We start from the raw sequence: 15,889 nt of genomic DNA, 5'->3' as shown, positions 1-15,889 counted from the left end.
TGAGGAAAAAGGTTGAACGTTGAAAACATGTACAGAGTGTACTAACACCTCCGGGCTATGAGTTCAAGCGCGTCTGTAGCGAGGAACGATGTGAGGGCGTTGTGTCCTGAGTGTTAAAGACAGTGTGTTGGGAAAGTGAGAAGGGACTACAAACGTGTACGGAAGTGTGAGGCGAAAACGTGTGCCATGTTGAAGTGGGTACAAGAACCCAAACGACAGTAAAAAATGCAGTGTGTGGACTGCTGTAAGTGCAACATGACAGGACTATGTGTGTGAGTGATTACCCTAGACGCCAGCAAAAGCTGAGTATACGTATGGCACAACGATGTAAAAGGTGAGAATAATCCGAGGTGAAAAACATGCTAGGCCAGGCAAGTGAAAGTAAGTAAAAACATGCAGTGTGGGTTACTTAGAAGATAGCATAAACGCAGTTCAGTATAACTAGGCGAGAATGTATACACCTAAATATGAGGTCAGTTTATAACAGTTTCTTCTATTCTAATATTTCTGAGCTTAATTCTGAACACTATCTGTTTAGAGTTTATGTTTAAAGATAAACATTTCCACTGGAAAAAGATGATACTCCAACTGTTAAGATTTGTCTTTCTTCTATCAAGGAAAAACTCACATTTTTAATTACTTTTTGGATACATTTATGTGTCTCATGTCTTATGTGTCTCATGGGAGTAGGCTTTATATTTAATATCTATTTTCCCTGAATAAATTAATAAATGCACAAAGGGAGAAGTGTAATAGTTCCTTTTTTCGCCTTTTCAGCAAGATTTTAGTACAGGATGGGTAACTTTGAAAAACACATAATTTAATATATATTTTTTTATATAAAATAGTACACATGAATCATTGTCCCAAAATAAAGACAGTGCCATTAATTAAGTGTCCATAAGATTTATAGAAATAATATACATTCTCTAAAATATATAACTGTGAAAATATTTCTTCTTCAATGGTCTGGTACATTAAATATAGAAAACTAAGAGGTCCATTAGGATGGCGGGCGGAAAATTACCCCGACCGCAATGGAAGCAGAAAACAACCGCCCGCCGGCACCGTGGGAAAACTGGTGGCCAAATTCGGATCAACTGCCAAAAAAAATCCAACCGCGGCGGAACCAGGCCAAGAAAAACCACCCGTAGCAGGCGGAGATTGCCAAAATCCGTCCGCGGCGGTCGGATTCGCGGTGGAAAAATACCAACCCGCCGCAAGTATAGCGGAAATTAGGATATCCCCGACGGTCCTGCGGTACGTACCGCTCTCTCTGACCGCCACGGTCGCACAATGGGATGAATGGGAGAGTCAGCGGAAGAGCTGTAAAAAATATGGCGGACCAAGCAAAAAACCCACAAGAAGGCCAATAAGTGCACACAGAAAACTAGCCATGCCCCCCAAATACACAAAACACACATGGCAAAAAGAAAAATACAAATCCCAGGACAACACACCTGTCAGCAACACCCCAATTGGACACACCCACATAGCTGAGTATAAAACCAGCCCCTTCCCCGACCACATTCCTTTGCAATACTCCAGGACAGAAGGGACACATACCCCCAGCTCACCGGAGAGGCAAAGGACACAACATCACTAGCCACACCACACACAGCACCACCACCTCCTCCACACCAGCCCAACTAACCCCCCTGCCCAACACACACCATACACAGCACAACCACAACCACCACTCACACTCCTGCACCCACAACCCCTTTGCATACCACACACCATGGCCACACAGAAAATGCCCAAATTCACTGAGAGTGAGTTGAAGGTCATGGTAGATGAGATAGTCAGAGTGGAACCACATATTTTTGGTACCCTGGTCCAACAGACACCATTAGCCACAAGGACATAAATGTGGGCAAGGATAGTCCAAACGGTCAATGCAGTAGGGACCACTCCAAGATCAAAAAAGGAGATCATGAAGCGTTGGCATGATCTGAAGAGGGTGGTCAAGGAGAGGAGGAGCAAGAACCGTGAGCTGGCTCAGAGGACTGGCGGTGGCCCTCCCATTCCACCAAAACCATTCACACAATGGGAGGAGAAGGTGCTTGCCATACTGCATCCAGAGAGTCTCACAGGAGTAGCCTGGGAGTGGAGGCTGGTAAGTACAAACAAATTAATCTCTCGTGGATTGTGAGACTTTATGGATTGGGGAGAGACTTTGATGTTTGAAAGTTCTGAGTCACAATGTATCATGGTTGTGCCGCAGTAGCCGTAATAGGAGTGCTACTTTGGTGTTTATTCTCACAAGAGCACTATTACCAGCCTCTTGATCGGATGTCATTATAGTGATTCACAGGAATACACAATAGGACGGGTTGGTTTACTACGAGGTGATGGTCTTAATTATAATATGGATGTTAATGAGGATCCTTTGATAACTAGCAATTCACGGATGGTTTTAAAGCCCGGGTATTTTCGATTCTAATGGCCATACGACTTCAAAAACTCAGTTTTGAATCATACTGAAATTTCTCTAACAAGGGATGATTACCAGGATTGTGTTTGTGGTCGTGTGTGGGTCATTTGGAGCTGTGGTGTTTGCACTATAACATCCGGATTAGGCGTGCATATATACACTGTAACGCATTACTAGATGTGGCGTAACTCTGACTTTGGAGTGTTATTCCCGATGTTCATGCCTTGAAAAAGTCTGAGCAAAGACGAAACATGAGTCGGCTAATCGTGTGCTGGGAATTTTGAGATTTGTATTATGAGAATAAAGACTGCTAATCGACATGAAGAATGACCTCTCTGGATTTCTGTTTCTGATTAATAGTGTTGTGCTTTCTTTGTTTTGAATTTGGGTTTATTTACAACAGCAATATCAGCAGACAATGGGTGTGTTGCACATTGACACCCACCGTCAAGTTAAGTAGTGGGTGATGAGCTGTTCACGCAGGTCAACACTTTCCTCCTCTCCAGTGTCCTCATCACTGGACACGGCTTGGTTTGCTGGCTGGGGCCTTGGGTCCTCACCATCATCCAGGAGCAGGGGAACCTCCTTGCGAATGGCTAGGTTGTGGAGCATGCAGCATGCCACTACAATCTGACACAATTCCCTGGGCGAGTATACCAGTGCACCTCCATCTTGTCCAGGCAGCAGAAACGTGACTTGAGCAGACCAAAAGCACGCTCCACCACACGAAGTGTCCTCCCATGGGCCTCATTGTAGCGTATTTCTGCCGAGGACCTGGGATTCCGCAGTGGGCTCAGCAACCAGGGACGGTTGGGATATGCAGAGTCACCTAGGTATGACAAACACAAATAGACATTTCAACGTCGCAGAGGTTGAGGGCAGCAGGTCACACACCTAGCATGCCACACAACTAGGCATACTCACCCACAATCCATGCACACTAGGGAAGAAGATTAGCCAAGATGGTCATATCTGCCAGGCACACCACTTGCACATTGATGGAGTGGTAATGTTTGCGATTGTGGTAAATGTGCTCACTTGCCTGTGGTGGCACAAGACTGACATGGATGCAATCAATGGCCCCAACAACATTTGGGATGTTGGAACAAGAACAGACAATAGGTACAGAACAGATAAAAAATGTTCAGGTAGTTAATCTATCGAGTAAAACCTTATCCAAAGACCTTATTACAGCACTCCAAAAGGGGATGAATTTCTGTCCAACTTCAATTTATGATGTTACTGATACTAGAATTGATGTATTTAAATTTGTAAGGCAACTAAAATTAAAAAGGTTTTTTGAGCAAAACCCAAAGCCTAATGTTTCTAGAGGATGTGATGAGATTACTGGAGATGTGTCAATTCAAGATGTTCTCAATGTCACGACACTTTTATCTTTGAATGAGGAAGCTGATGCACCAGTTGATGTTCGTGATGTGGCCTCTGATCTAAATCATTTGACTAACTTTAGCATTGATAGTGGTCTCAAAAATAAGTTCCGTTGGACCCCTCAACCTATTATTGGAAACAATATCAATCTCTTTTATAAACAAGTCAATTTAGATTTAGACAAGTGGGATAAACATATGACTACCACTAAATATACATCTAAATCATGCAATTTGTCTTTTAATGAACGGAAAGCACTTAAAGATCTATCTAAAGATACAGACCTTATAGTGAGAGAAGCCGATAAGGGAGGAAATATGGTCATAATGGACAGATCAAAATATGATATGGAGATCTTATCACAACTTACTAATGACATTTGGTATAAAAAAATTGATAACAATCCGATGTTTCAAATCACAAAACTTTTTCCTTCAAACTGCTTAAATGGCAGGAATGTGGCCTTTTATCCCCCAAAGAATTTCTATTTCTCAAGACGGATAAACCTAGATATCCTTGTATGTATTCCCTTCCTAAAATCCATAAAAATCTCAGTAACCCGCCAGGTAGGCCAATAATCTCTGGAATTGGAGGGCCAACTGAAAGGATGGCGGAATTTGTCGACACCTTTTTACAAAGGTATGTACACAACCTTCCCTCATACATTAGGGATACGAAACATGTTTTAAATATTCTTAATGACCTCACATGGGTTCATGACATGAGATTCGTCACAATGGACGTTGTCTCATTGTATACTAATATCTCACATGAACATGGCATTCAGGCTTTGAAGCATTTCTTGTACCGACGCCCGATAGAACTCCTTGAGCATTCTGAGATGCTGATTGAAACGTCATCATTAATCTTAAAAAACAATGCCTTTCTTTTCAATGAGGTATGGTACCTGCAGACCTGCGGTGTAGCGATGGGTTCCAGGTTTGCTCTGTCTCTTGCTTGTCTCTTTAAAGAATGGTTCGAGGCGGAGCATATCTGGGCCCTTTGGGTGCTAGATGGCATGACTCCATTTTATATTGTGGAAGATATATAGATGACTGCCTAATCATCTGGACTGGCAGTAGTGAGGACCTTGAGGAATTCTTTCAGCATATGAATTCCAATATTTACAACATGACCTTTACCATGACATCTGATTTGGAAAGTATTATCTTTCTTGACCTTGAACTTTTCCATCAGGAGGGGAGAATACATAGCAAAATGCACCGAAAAACCACAGCGTGCAATTCCTTGCTCCATGCCAATAGTGCTCATCCGAAGAGCCAAATCAATGCTATACCCTTCGGTGAAATGCTGAGGGCACGCAGAAATCGCAGCAGAGAGGAGGATTTCGTTGAACAAGTGAAGGATATTGAATGTAGATTTCATGCTAGGGGCTATTCAGGAAAAAGTATCTGTAGAGCTAAAAATAGGGCCATACGACTGAATAGATCTGACACCCTTAAGAGTATACCATATAAAGACAGGAAAGACACCAAGTCTTTAGTTAGACTTGTGACCAACTACCATCCTTGGTCACATAAACTTTATGCCATTCTCAAGAACAACTGGTCATTACTAATGGCAGATAGATCATTGGAACAATACATCTCAAAATCCCCAAGTATTACATATAGGAGAGGAAGAACAATTCAAAGCATCATTAGTCCGAGTTATCCTAAACAGACATCAATCAAAAATACTTGGCTTGACTCACTTAATATTGGATCCTACGCATGTGGTAACTGTAGTATGTGTAGGTTCACTAAGAAAGGAATAAAAGACTTCGAATATAATGGATCACGTAAGTTTCAAATTCGTGATCATATTGATTGCCTGACAAAGTTCGTTGTCTATGTGATTCAGTGTAAGTGTAGCATGATTTATGTGGGCAGCACCATCCGCCCCCTTAAGGAACGCATGGCAGAGCATTTTCGCGCTTTAAAAAATCTTGATATTAGATACCCAATTGGTTGCCATGCGTCTATATGCCAGAAACAGGGATCCTCATTGGGATTTCGTTTTTATGGGATTGAAACTGTGAAGAGTGACCCTAGAGGTGGTAATAGGGAATTGAGGTTACGGCAATCTGAGGCCCGATGGATTTCAAAATTACATGCAGTCAAACTCGGAATAAATGTAGATCATGAACTACATTACTTTCTGAATACATGATTAGGACCTATTCGTGGCCCTGCTCATCATTATCTTGATCTGCTATGTTATCCTAACCCACCTAATCTGAATCGTCTGCTCTGTAGTTCTGGTTGATGATCAATCGGAATAATAATGACAATTTTGTGGTATTTGTACTATAATTTCACTTTATTGGAGTATCTGAAAATGAGTGACTTTAATTTAATCTTCTGTTCTGTAGTTCTGGTTGTTGATCAACTGGAATAATAATGACTATGTGTTGAGATTCGTACCATAATTGCACTTTATTGGAGTATCTGTAAATGAACGATCTAAATTGTCACTTTCATATATATTATTATTAGTAAGATGGAATATTAATATTTCCACATTAACTGTCAAAATACCGTTCAAACATTTATTGAGTATTTTATGTTGGTTTTTCGTTTACAATACTATAAAATCCTGATGTTTTGATCTTCCAAGCCATCATTCTGTACTGATATGTATGATGTATTTAAATGTCATAATTCATGCCCATTTAGTTTGGATCATAGTACCTTTCATACCGATTTTAGGATTGATTTGCAAACTGTTGTATGTCATTGTGATCTCTTTGGGACATTTGGCCTTACTATATTCTAAACCCTAAAGATACATGCTCCTTTGCTATTTACAAATTATGACTCCTTTTTCGCTGTAGTTTTCTCTTATGGGTTGTTCTGGTGATATTGTGGTTGGCGATGCGATGACATTTGGAAACACATAACTGTGTTCTTACTCTAATTTAGGGTTATATTTACTGGTTTATATGTGTTACGATTTAATTTGTTTTTAAACATTATGATGCTCAACACTCTTAAGTTACTTTTGTATTTACACGTCAGAACTAGGGTTCTCCCAATTATAATTACCCTTTAAAGATGGCGACTCCCATACAAACGGTTTGCTCGTCAGTCCTTTCTCTAAACAATCATTAGTGACGCACACGCTGGGACGAGCCCCTATATATACGGGACCATCATGGTGCCCGTTTGCTTTACTTACACCGGACCCCAGATACTTATCGGAGCACTCTCCACATTTCAGGTAGGATTTTGGGTGCATTATGGATGTGCTTAGTGTTACCGCCTAGTAGTCTCCTTGCGCTTTGGAAACTCTATTTATTGATATATGTCATAAATTATGGCTGCATAGAGAGGCGTCCATACTATTGAGTTATGAGGGATTGATGTTCCCTCTGATTGAGAACTGCTTTTTAGATCGAAGTATGTTATGTGTTTCTGATGGAGAGACAATGGTATATCCCCTTTGTGTTTTCAGACTACTCATTGCCGTATGAAAATATATGCTGACTGGGACATATTCTCGGAGTCAGATTTGAGGTAACTTTATCCTTTAGACCGATGTTCCGTGGTTTTCCCTTTATTTATGATAAATGTTACTGAATTTTGCTTATTAGTCCACAAAGGGTAACTTTGTCATAAACTGATGAATCTTATCGACACCTTGAGACTTATTGTTTTGAGGTTTTTTAAAACCGTGACATAGGGACTTTAAACTTTTGATCCTTATTTACCTTTCAGATATCTGGCATTGTACTGCAATATTTTAAAATATTGGCTGACTTTCTCATCGTACTCGCCACGTATATTATTGCACTAGATGACACTCAAGCAGAACCTTTATTGCTTATGGTGAGTGTCACATATATACATACAATTTTACGCACAAATTAAATTGTGATATTATGAGGACACTACACTTCTATTGCATACGAGAGTGTTTAGTGATTATTCTTCTACTCTCCGTGTTTGGTGGATACCTATATCAATTACAATGATTTCTTATTCACTATACTATGCGGTAATATCTTAGGGGATATATGACCTGAGTTTATAATTGAGCTCTTGAGTTGTGTTATTCATCCTCTCTTCTTCTTTATTATGTTTGGATTACTTTCACACTGATCCTTTCGTACACTTCCAAAAATCTTTTTCAACGTTTGAATTTTCTCTGACACACTATGTAATATTATAGTAATTATCACAGAGGTGTCCTCCTATATTTTGTCTTTTTACTTTTCTCTTATTTTCTTTTTTCTTTTTTCCTGGGTCTTTCATTGGTGTTATTATCTGAATGGTTCATGCTGCTCACAGTAATATATGTGATTAGTAATGAGACATTGTCTGATGAGTAATTTTTATTGTAATTTTTATTATTATCTTGTAGCCCTGAGGAAGTCGTTGGGGCCATTTGCCCTAAGATGAAACACGTGGTGGCTGCATATATCCTTGGTTGAATTTATAAAACATGTGATCTGGACAACTGAGACAATAAAGAAGATATATCCTCATCCATATGGATTGGACCTTCTTCTTATACAACTGTTATCCCTACAATGAACACTGCTCTCTTCTTTGCTCGGGAACAAACCATTGTGTACAACATTTGGGATGTGTCCAAGGGGATAGAAGTCTCCCTTCACAGCTGGCAATTCAGCACCCCTGGGGAAATGAATGTATCTGTCCTTGTATAGCATCATGGCGGACAGTACATCACGCAGCACCATGCTGAACATCGGTTGTGACATCCCACCAGCGCTGGCCACTGTCTCTTGGAACGATCCAGTGGCAATGAAATGCAGGGCTGCCATCACCTTATAAGTAGGGGTAAAAGCTGTTGGATATGTCCTGCGGGGTTGCAGGTGGGGCGCCAACATATCACAAAGGGTTTTCAGGGTGGCTCTGTCCAGGCGACATTTCCGTATGATTGCAACATCCTCAATGTCCTCCAGCACCGTCAAGTGACAAATCAAATTTGGCCTCCTCCTAGTGGAGATGATAGTGAACATGTGTCAATGCAATACATCATGAGATGTGCAAAGCACATCACGTTCTGGATGACACAACGACAACAATGACTGACATCAACCTTGACTAACAGACCAGCTCACATGTAGGGACACCTTCATGTGCACAAAGGCCACACCTGTCAACTTACACAAGACAAGTACCTAAAACACCACCTTGGTCAATGTGAATACACATAGGGATAAGGCCACATTTCAAATGGGCATGCCTGGGAGTATAGCATCCATCAAATGTGTAACTAATCGAACCCACAGTCTCATACCTAGCTGCTGGCCCTGTCACACCTCAATGCGTCATTACAACCTGGCACACATCCACCACACAATGACCACAGTTGGCGCTGGAATGACGAATGTGTGCATGAGCAGACATGAGAGGCAATGCAACATAGTTCATCATTCATTGGGACGAGCATCGCTGTGATTGTCACTGCACCTCAACACATTGACATGTCTAAACATTGTAGAGTCAATAACAGCACTGTCCTGCCTACACCAACATCACATCCATAAGTGACATGTGAGTGGGTACAGGCCAATCTACGAAACACACACACAAACATGGCATGTGTAGCGATCAGTGGAGTAAATGGGAGATTAGCCTTGTGTGCACAGTGATGTTCCATTGACCATCTTGGCCCTGTGCCCTGTTGATGTTTGACAGATGGGCATTGCGATTGTATGGCATCCATATCGCGGTAGCTACCGCCTGGCCCCGGCGGTGTATCGCCAGCACCCCCATTCACACAAGTGCAGTAGTCATAATCATAGAGACATGCCCATATGGCGTGGGCATGCTCCGCCACCCAAACCGCGGTGCCTCGTGTCAGTGCATGGCACCCATAACGCGGTAGCTACCACCTAGCCCCGGCGGTGTGTCACCAGCACCCCCATTCACACAAGTGCGGTAGTCATAGGCATGGACACATGCCCATATGGCGGTGGGCATGCTCCACCACCCAAATCGCGGTGCCTTGTGTCAATGCATGGCACCCATATCGTGGTAGCTACCGCTTGGCCCCGGTGGTGTGTCACCAGCACCCCCATTCACACAAGTGTGGTAGTCATAGGCATGGAGACATGCCCATATGGCGGTGGGCATGCTTCGTCACCCAAATTGCGGTGCCTCGTGTCAATGCATGGCACCCAAATCGTGGTAGCTACCGCCTAGCCCCGGCGGTGTGTCACCAGCAACCACATTCACACAAGTGTGGTAGTCATAGGCATGTAGACATGTGGTAATTTACACAGCTGTCCGCCTACAACCCGCGTGGGGCCGGCAGCGTCACACTAATCTGCAACATCTGTTGAGGCTGTAAGTGAAGCTGCACCATTCTGTGTGTCGTGTAACCTTTATGCCATCAGTGACCATGGGAACATTCATAAGTTGTGTCTTATACAGAGCCGACCTGCGCGGCAGCCCCCCATTCCATATTTTCAATATAGAATACATCTCACCCACAGTGGTAAACCATCGTTGTCGGAGGCGCCGTGAGGGGGGATCCCCATCCCGCCACCCCCTCGCACCAGTTGAGTGGGCTGTGACAACTCCCGGCCACCCCGCCAGTTATTAACGGGAGCGCCGGTCTGCAGGGCAGGAGCGAGATATATGGACATCTGCACCGGATTGAATCTCCCCTACCATCCCTACAAGCAATTCAACCTGCGAACCGTTTTTTTGACGCTTTTTGTGTATCCCAGAAGTGCCTGCGTTGGGGAAGGTGTCATAGGGACATCAATCATCACTGAAATGCCAGCGTACACCTGACACCAATAGTCTGCGATTTCCCGGCAGTTCCAGGCCATGTGCAGAAAGTCTGGCGCTGGTGAGCGGCAGCGCCAACAGAAATCATCCCCTCGCAGGCCCACCCTGAACATGTGAGCAGGGGTGCAGTAAAGTCTATGCAGGAACTTGTAGTGAATAACCCTGAATCTACTGCTGGAGGAGATCTGCTCAGTCTGCAGACAACAATAGCTCCAGAGCTCGTCTTCCATGGGTACCCCTAAGTCTGCTTCCCATTTTGTGCGCGCCCTGCAGGGTACTGGGTCCGGCGCTGCGCGGAGTGAATGATAGAGCTTGGAGACCGCGTGTGCTGGAGTGACAGCCTTGACAATTGGTGTAGAGGGTCTAAGGTGGGCGGTTCATCCGGAAATCCCTCTCTGAGTGCGCGGATCCCACTGCGGAGTTGAATGTAAAGAAATGTGTCCATGGGGGTAGGTGTGTTGTCGGCTAAGATGTGTGTCAGTGATCGAAACTGTCCATCTTTATATAGGTCACCCCATGTCTTAATGTTATGCTTGTCTAAGAAATGTTTAACTAATCGTTCCTGCAGACCGGGTAACAGAGGATGGTATGCCAGGGGAAGCAATGGGGAATACATCAAGGGCGTGCAGAGTTTTTTCGCGATATGCCGCCATGCCAGGACCGTGGCGGAAACTGTGGTATGGTGCACAGCTCTGGCCTCTGGCACACTAAATATGGCGCCCTCCAGTGGGACGGGATCTGCCAACCAGTGCTCTACCGCTATCTGTGGCATAAAGGGAGTGGGGTGGAACCAATGATAGACGTAATGTGCCTGGGCACTATAGTAGTAGAGCTCAAACTCTGGTAAATCAAATCCCCCCTGCGCGAATGGGCGAGTCAATACATCCCAGCTCAGGCGGGGTCGTTTCCCCCCCCAAACTAGACGGATGAGCTCGGAGCGCAAGCGTTGGAAGAAGGACTTGCCCGGATAATATGGGATATTTAAGAAGAGGTAGAGGAGTTTGGGAAGGACCACCATCTTAATAAGAGATGCGCGGCCCGCAAATGAGAGCGGCAACGTTATCCATCTGGTTACACAAGTTTGAATATGATCAAATGTGCGCCCGTAATTCATCCGCATCAATTCTTCCCTATCCCGGGAGAGCAGTATACCCAAATATCGGACCTCATCTTCGCACCACCTCAGTGGATAATCAAGGGGGAACGGCTGTGCAGCTGCGGTGAGCGGGAAAATAGTGGATTTTCCCCAATTAATATGTATACCGGACATGCCCGCAAACCGAATGAATTCCCTCAGGATAGGATTAAGGTTAGCAGCAGGGTCGCGGAGGTATAGAGTGATGTCATCCGCGTACAATGATATTAGCACCTCCCTCTGCAAGCAACGCAGGGCCTTATCCCTGTGATGCTGTCGGAGCCGAGCAGCCAGCGGCTCCATCGCAATGGCGAACAGCAGCGGGGATAGGGGGCACCCCTGACGTGTCCCCCGTGATATAGCAAAGGCCTCTGATATTCGGCCATTCACCCCTACCCGGGCCATCGGCTGACGATAAAGGATACCTATCCACTGCGTGAATCCGATCGGCAGCCCCATATTGCGCAGGATACATTGGAGATAGTCCCATTCCAAGGAGTCAAATGCCTTAGTGGCGTCTAAAAAGACCTCCACCAGTGGCAAGTCATGGTCTACGTTTTGCAATATTGAGAAGAGGGTCCGGAGGTTGTAAGAGGTGGCCCTGCCTGGGACAAATCCCGCTTGATCCAACAGCACCAGACCCCCCAATAGCAACTGCAATCGATTGGCTAATACTTTGGTCAGAATCTTGGCATCGCAGTTGATTAAGGAGAGGGGGCGGTACGAGTCGCAACACTGGGGCGGTTTCCCGGGTTTAAGTAGGGAGGTAATTAGGGCTTCCTGCATTGATGGGGGAAGTGCGCCGGATTCATGGGCCTCCATGTAAACCTCGCGCAGCACCGGAGCCAGGATATCCACATAGGCTTTGTAGAAATCCATGGGCAAACCATCCAGGCCGGGGGCTTTACCCGAAGACATCTGACCAATTGCGTCTCTAATTTCCTCCAGGCTGATGGGCTCAGCCAGGAACTCCCGCTGGCGATCCGAGAGCCATCCTAATGTGAGTTCCCTCAGATAGTCATCCATATCAAGTTCACCTACTCTGGTAGTGGAGTAAAGTGCCGAATAATGGGCAGTGAAGGCATCCAAGAGCGAGTTTGTGTCTCGCAGAGGTGTCCCACCCTCGCTCTCCAGCTCCAATACGAAATTTGAGCACCGCGGAGGGTGAACCACTCCTGCTAGGAACCTCCCAGGGCACTCTCCCTCCCCATAAGCCCTCGCCTTGAAGTATTTACCCCTGAAGTTAACCTCCCGCTCCGCGGTGGACTTGTATTCCGACAGTGCGGTCCGGTATTGTGCCTGCGTAGCTGAGTTAGTGGCATAATCAGGTTGAGTTTCTAATGTGTGTAACGTGGTTTCCAATTTATGCAATGTGTTACGTACGGCGCGCAGCACACCTGAGCTTTTTGAGATACAAATACCCCGCATCGTGACTTTCAACGCCTCCCACAGGGTGGCAACTCGGTCCACTGATCCCTTGTTGTGCGACAGGAAGTCCTCAATGTCTTGACACAGTTCTGTGCGGAACAGTTCATCAAGTAAAATGTTAGGTTGGAGTCTCCAGGAGGGCGACCTCCCCATCATGTCATGCAAGCGGAAATTAGCCAGCACCGGGGAGTGGTCAGAGAATGTGCGGCCCACATGTTGTGCTGTGACCAGCGAGGGGGCTAAACTTCTGGAAAGCAGCAGGTAATCCAGTCTGGCCCACGTGGCGCGTGCAGTATTCCAGTGCGTTCCCTCCTTTTGAGTCAGATGCAAGTGACGCCAGGCGTCTATGATTTCCTGTGCATCACAAATGTCATGCAGGTATCTGTGTGTGGTGGTGTAGTGCAGTGTAGAGGGATTGGACCTATCTAGCGCAGGGTCAAGCACCGCATTGAAGTCGCCTCCCCATATGAGATGTGTGGATCCCACTTCCCTTATTCTGTTCCAGAGAGCAATGAAGCTGCTAGGGTCGTCGCAGTTAGGGCCATATGAGCAGGCCAGGGTGATGGTTTCAACACCGATCCTACCCCAAGCCATACAATAACGTCCCTCCCGATCGGCTACGTGGCCCAGGGGAGTGTAGGGGACCCCTCTTTTTATCAGAATAGCGGTGCCCCTCGCATAAGACGAATAGGGCGCAAAAATAGAGTGTGCTGCCCATCTGGCGGCAAATGTGCCACCGCGGTGGGGATCCATATGGGTCTCCTGTAAGAAGACCACCTGCACCCTTAATCTGTCTAACGCTCCCAAGATGTGTCTACGCTTCCTAGGATCCCCTAGGCCTCTAACATTCCAGGTGATCGCCGAGTGTAGCCCTCCCCCACCAGTGTCAGTGTCTACTGCACGACTCATGTCTGCAGGTAGTGAAGGAATAGATCTTGGAGCGTGCCACGCAAGTCTGTCCCTTATGCCACTGGAATTTGAAGGTGTCCAACGGTACAACAACACTATGCATGTTGACTTTACCCCTGCTAAATTCAAACAAACCAAATCCAACCCCTTGAATCCCTCCCCGCCCGCCCACTCCGACATCCCAAACATACCGAGCATCTCCCCCACCCCATACAAACTCCCTACAATAAGTCATTACCCTACTGGGGAACACCCAATTGGGGGACACTCGGGGTCCGGACCTGCCGTTCACCTCCCCCGATATTTCACCCGCAGTCCACCAGACGCATTAGTCAGCGGAAGGCGCGGGAGGGGGAGGCGAGTGCCGGGGCGAGTTCATAGTTAATTAACATCCAGAAAAAACATGAGGGCAACAAAGTCCGGATAGTAACTGCTCATCGTGAGAGGGCCAGGGCCCAGACCCATGCGCACAGCGAGCACCCAGGTCCGGATCTATGGCGTGGGCCAAAGCAAGTCTGAGGTACCAGGCTGGGCTAGAGTGATAGCCATGACGCTTTTTATCAGTCCAGCGCAGAAGTGGGTGATCGGGAGCCAGCCCTTTCCGATGGAGACCCGGCAGCTCCCCGGGAGCTCTTGTGGTCTTTGAGAAAGAGTTCCACTTGAGAAGGGTCCTGAAAAATGTGAGGCTTGCCATGATAGACCACCCGTAGGCGAGCCGGGTACAGCATGGAGTATTGAATTCCACTCTGCATCAGACGTTTCTTGACCGACCCAAATTTACGGCGCGCATCTTGCGCCGACTGCGTGAAGTCTGGAAAGAAGGAGAGTATAGCGTTTTCAAACTGGACAGGTTGTTTCTCCCGGGCTAGCCTAAGCAGGGTATCGCGATCTCTATAGTTCAGAAATCTGATTATGATAGGCCGCGGGGGGGCTCCGGGCACGGGGCGAGGGCCCAGGGAGCGATGGGCTTGCTCAACCACCATGTGTGGAGAGAAGGCAGTCGCGCCAAACAGATCAGACAGGAGCTTTTCAATGAAGGTTTCCATTTTACCGACAGATGTAGACTCCGCCAGACCAATGAGGCGCACGTTATTGCGGCGCGATCTCGCTTCTAAGTCCTCGTTCTTGTGGGAGATCACCTTCAGTAATCTCTCCATTTGCGAGACTTTGAGTGCGGTGCCCGTCGCCCCATCCTCCAGCCCCGATATCCGCTGTTCCGACTCTTTGACTCGCTCCTCTTGTTGGTCAAGTCTATGTACTACAGAGTCTAGGCGCCGAGACATTCCATCAATTTTCGAGTCGATTGAGGTGAGGCTAGTTTGCATGTTGAGCAAGAGTGCCTTCCAGTCCACGTCTTCAGCGTCTCCTACATCAGAATCGCCATCCCCCGGTGGAGGACCACGAGCTTTCTTCTTTTGAGTTTCGAAGGGGAGTCGTGATTGCTTAGTGTCTGTTTTCCCCATTATAGCCAGGTGGTAGTTCCCCTATAGTTCAACAGTATGGAGGACTCTCGCTGGAGCCGCTAGGGTCGCGGCGTGTATCGTGATAGGCAACAGCCCCGCACTCTGAGCCACCGCCACCCACGGCCTCGCTCGTAGTTTACAAAAAAGGGGGGGGGAGGGGCCCGGTGCCACAAAGGCGGGGGGACCAGCTCACAAAGAGCGCCAAACTCAATGTACCATCCTGAGGTGGAGTTTCAGCGCATAGTCACTACTCCGCCAGAGCCCCTCCGCAAAGTTCCCTGGGGTCCTGCGATGACGGTCCGTCCGGCTCAGCAGGATAACCAACCTGCTCTAGTAGTGTGTGTCATGCGTGACAGGA

The 15,889-nt window shown here is 46.3% G+C and overlaps 1 protein-coding gene across 2 annotated transcripts in view; it reads left to right on the top strand.

Moving 5' to 3' along the window:
- Positions 1-15,889, top strand: part of LOC146854037 (echinoidin-like) — a 147,209-nt gene that overhangs the window by 112,247 nt on the left and 19,073 nt on the right. Inside the window, exons 6-7 of one of the 2 annotated variants that reach the window (XR_014981159.1) lie at positions 7,283-7,344; positions 7,546-7,656. The exons of the other annotated variant lie outside the window; for it this stretch is intronic. The gene's annotated coding sequence lies outside the window, so the exon portion shown is untranslated. The remainder of the gene's footprint in view (positions 1-7,282; positions 7,345-7,545; positions 7,657-15,889) is intronic. 2 annotated transcript variants of the gene reach the window in all.

Source organism: Triturus cristatus, chromosome 4_1 (assembly GCF_964204655.1).
Source record: "Triturus cristatus chromosome 4_1, aTriCri1.1, whole genome shotgun sequence".
Lineage (NCBI taxonomy): Eukaryota > Metazoa > Chordata > Amphibia > Caudata > Salamandridae > Triturus > Triturus cristatus.
This window is presented reverse-complemented; position numbering and strand designations above follow the sequence as displayed.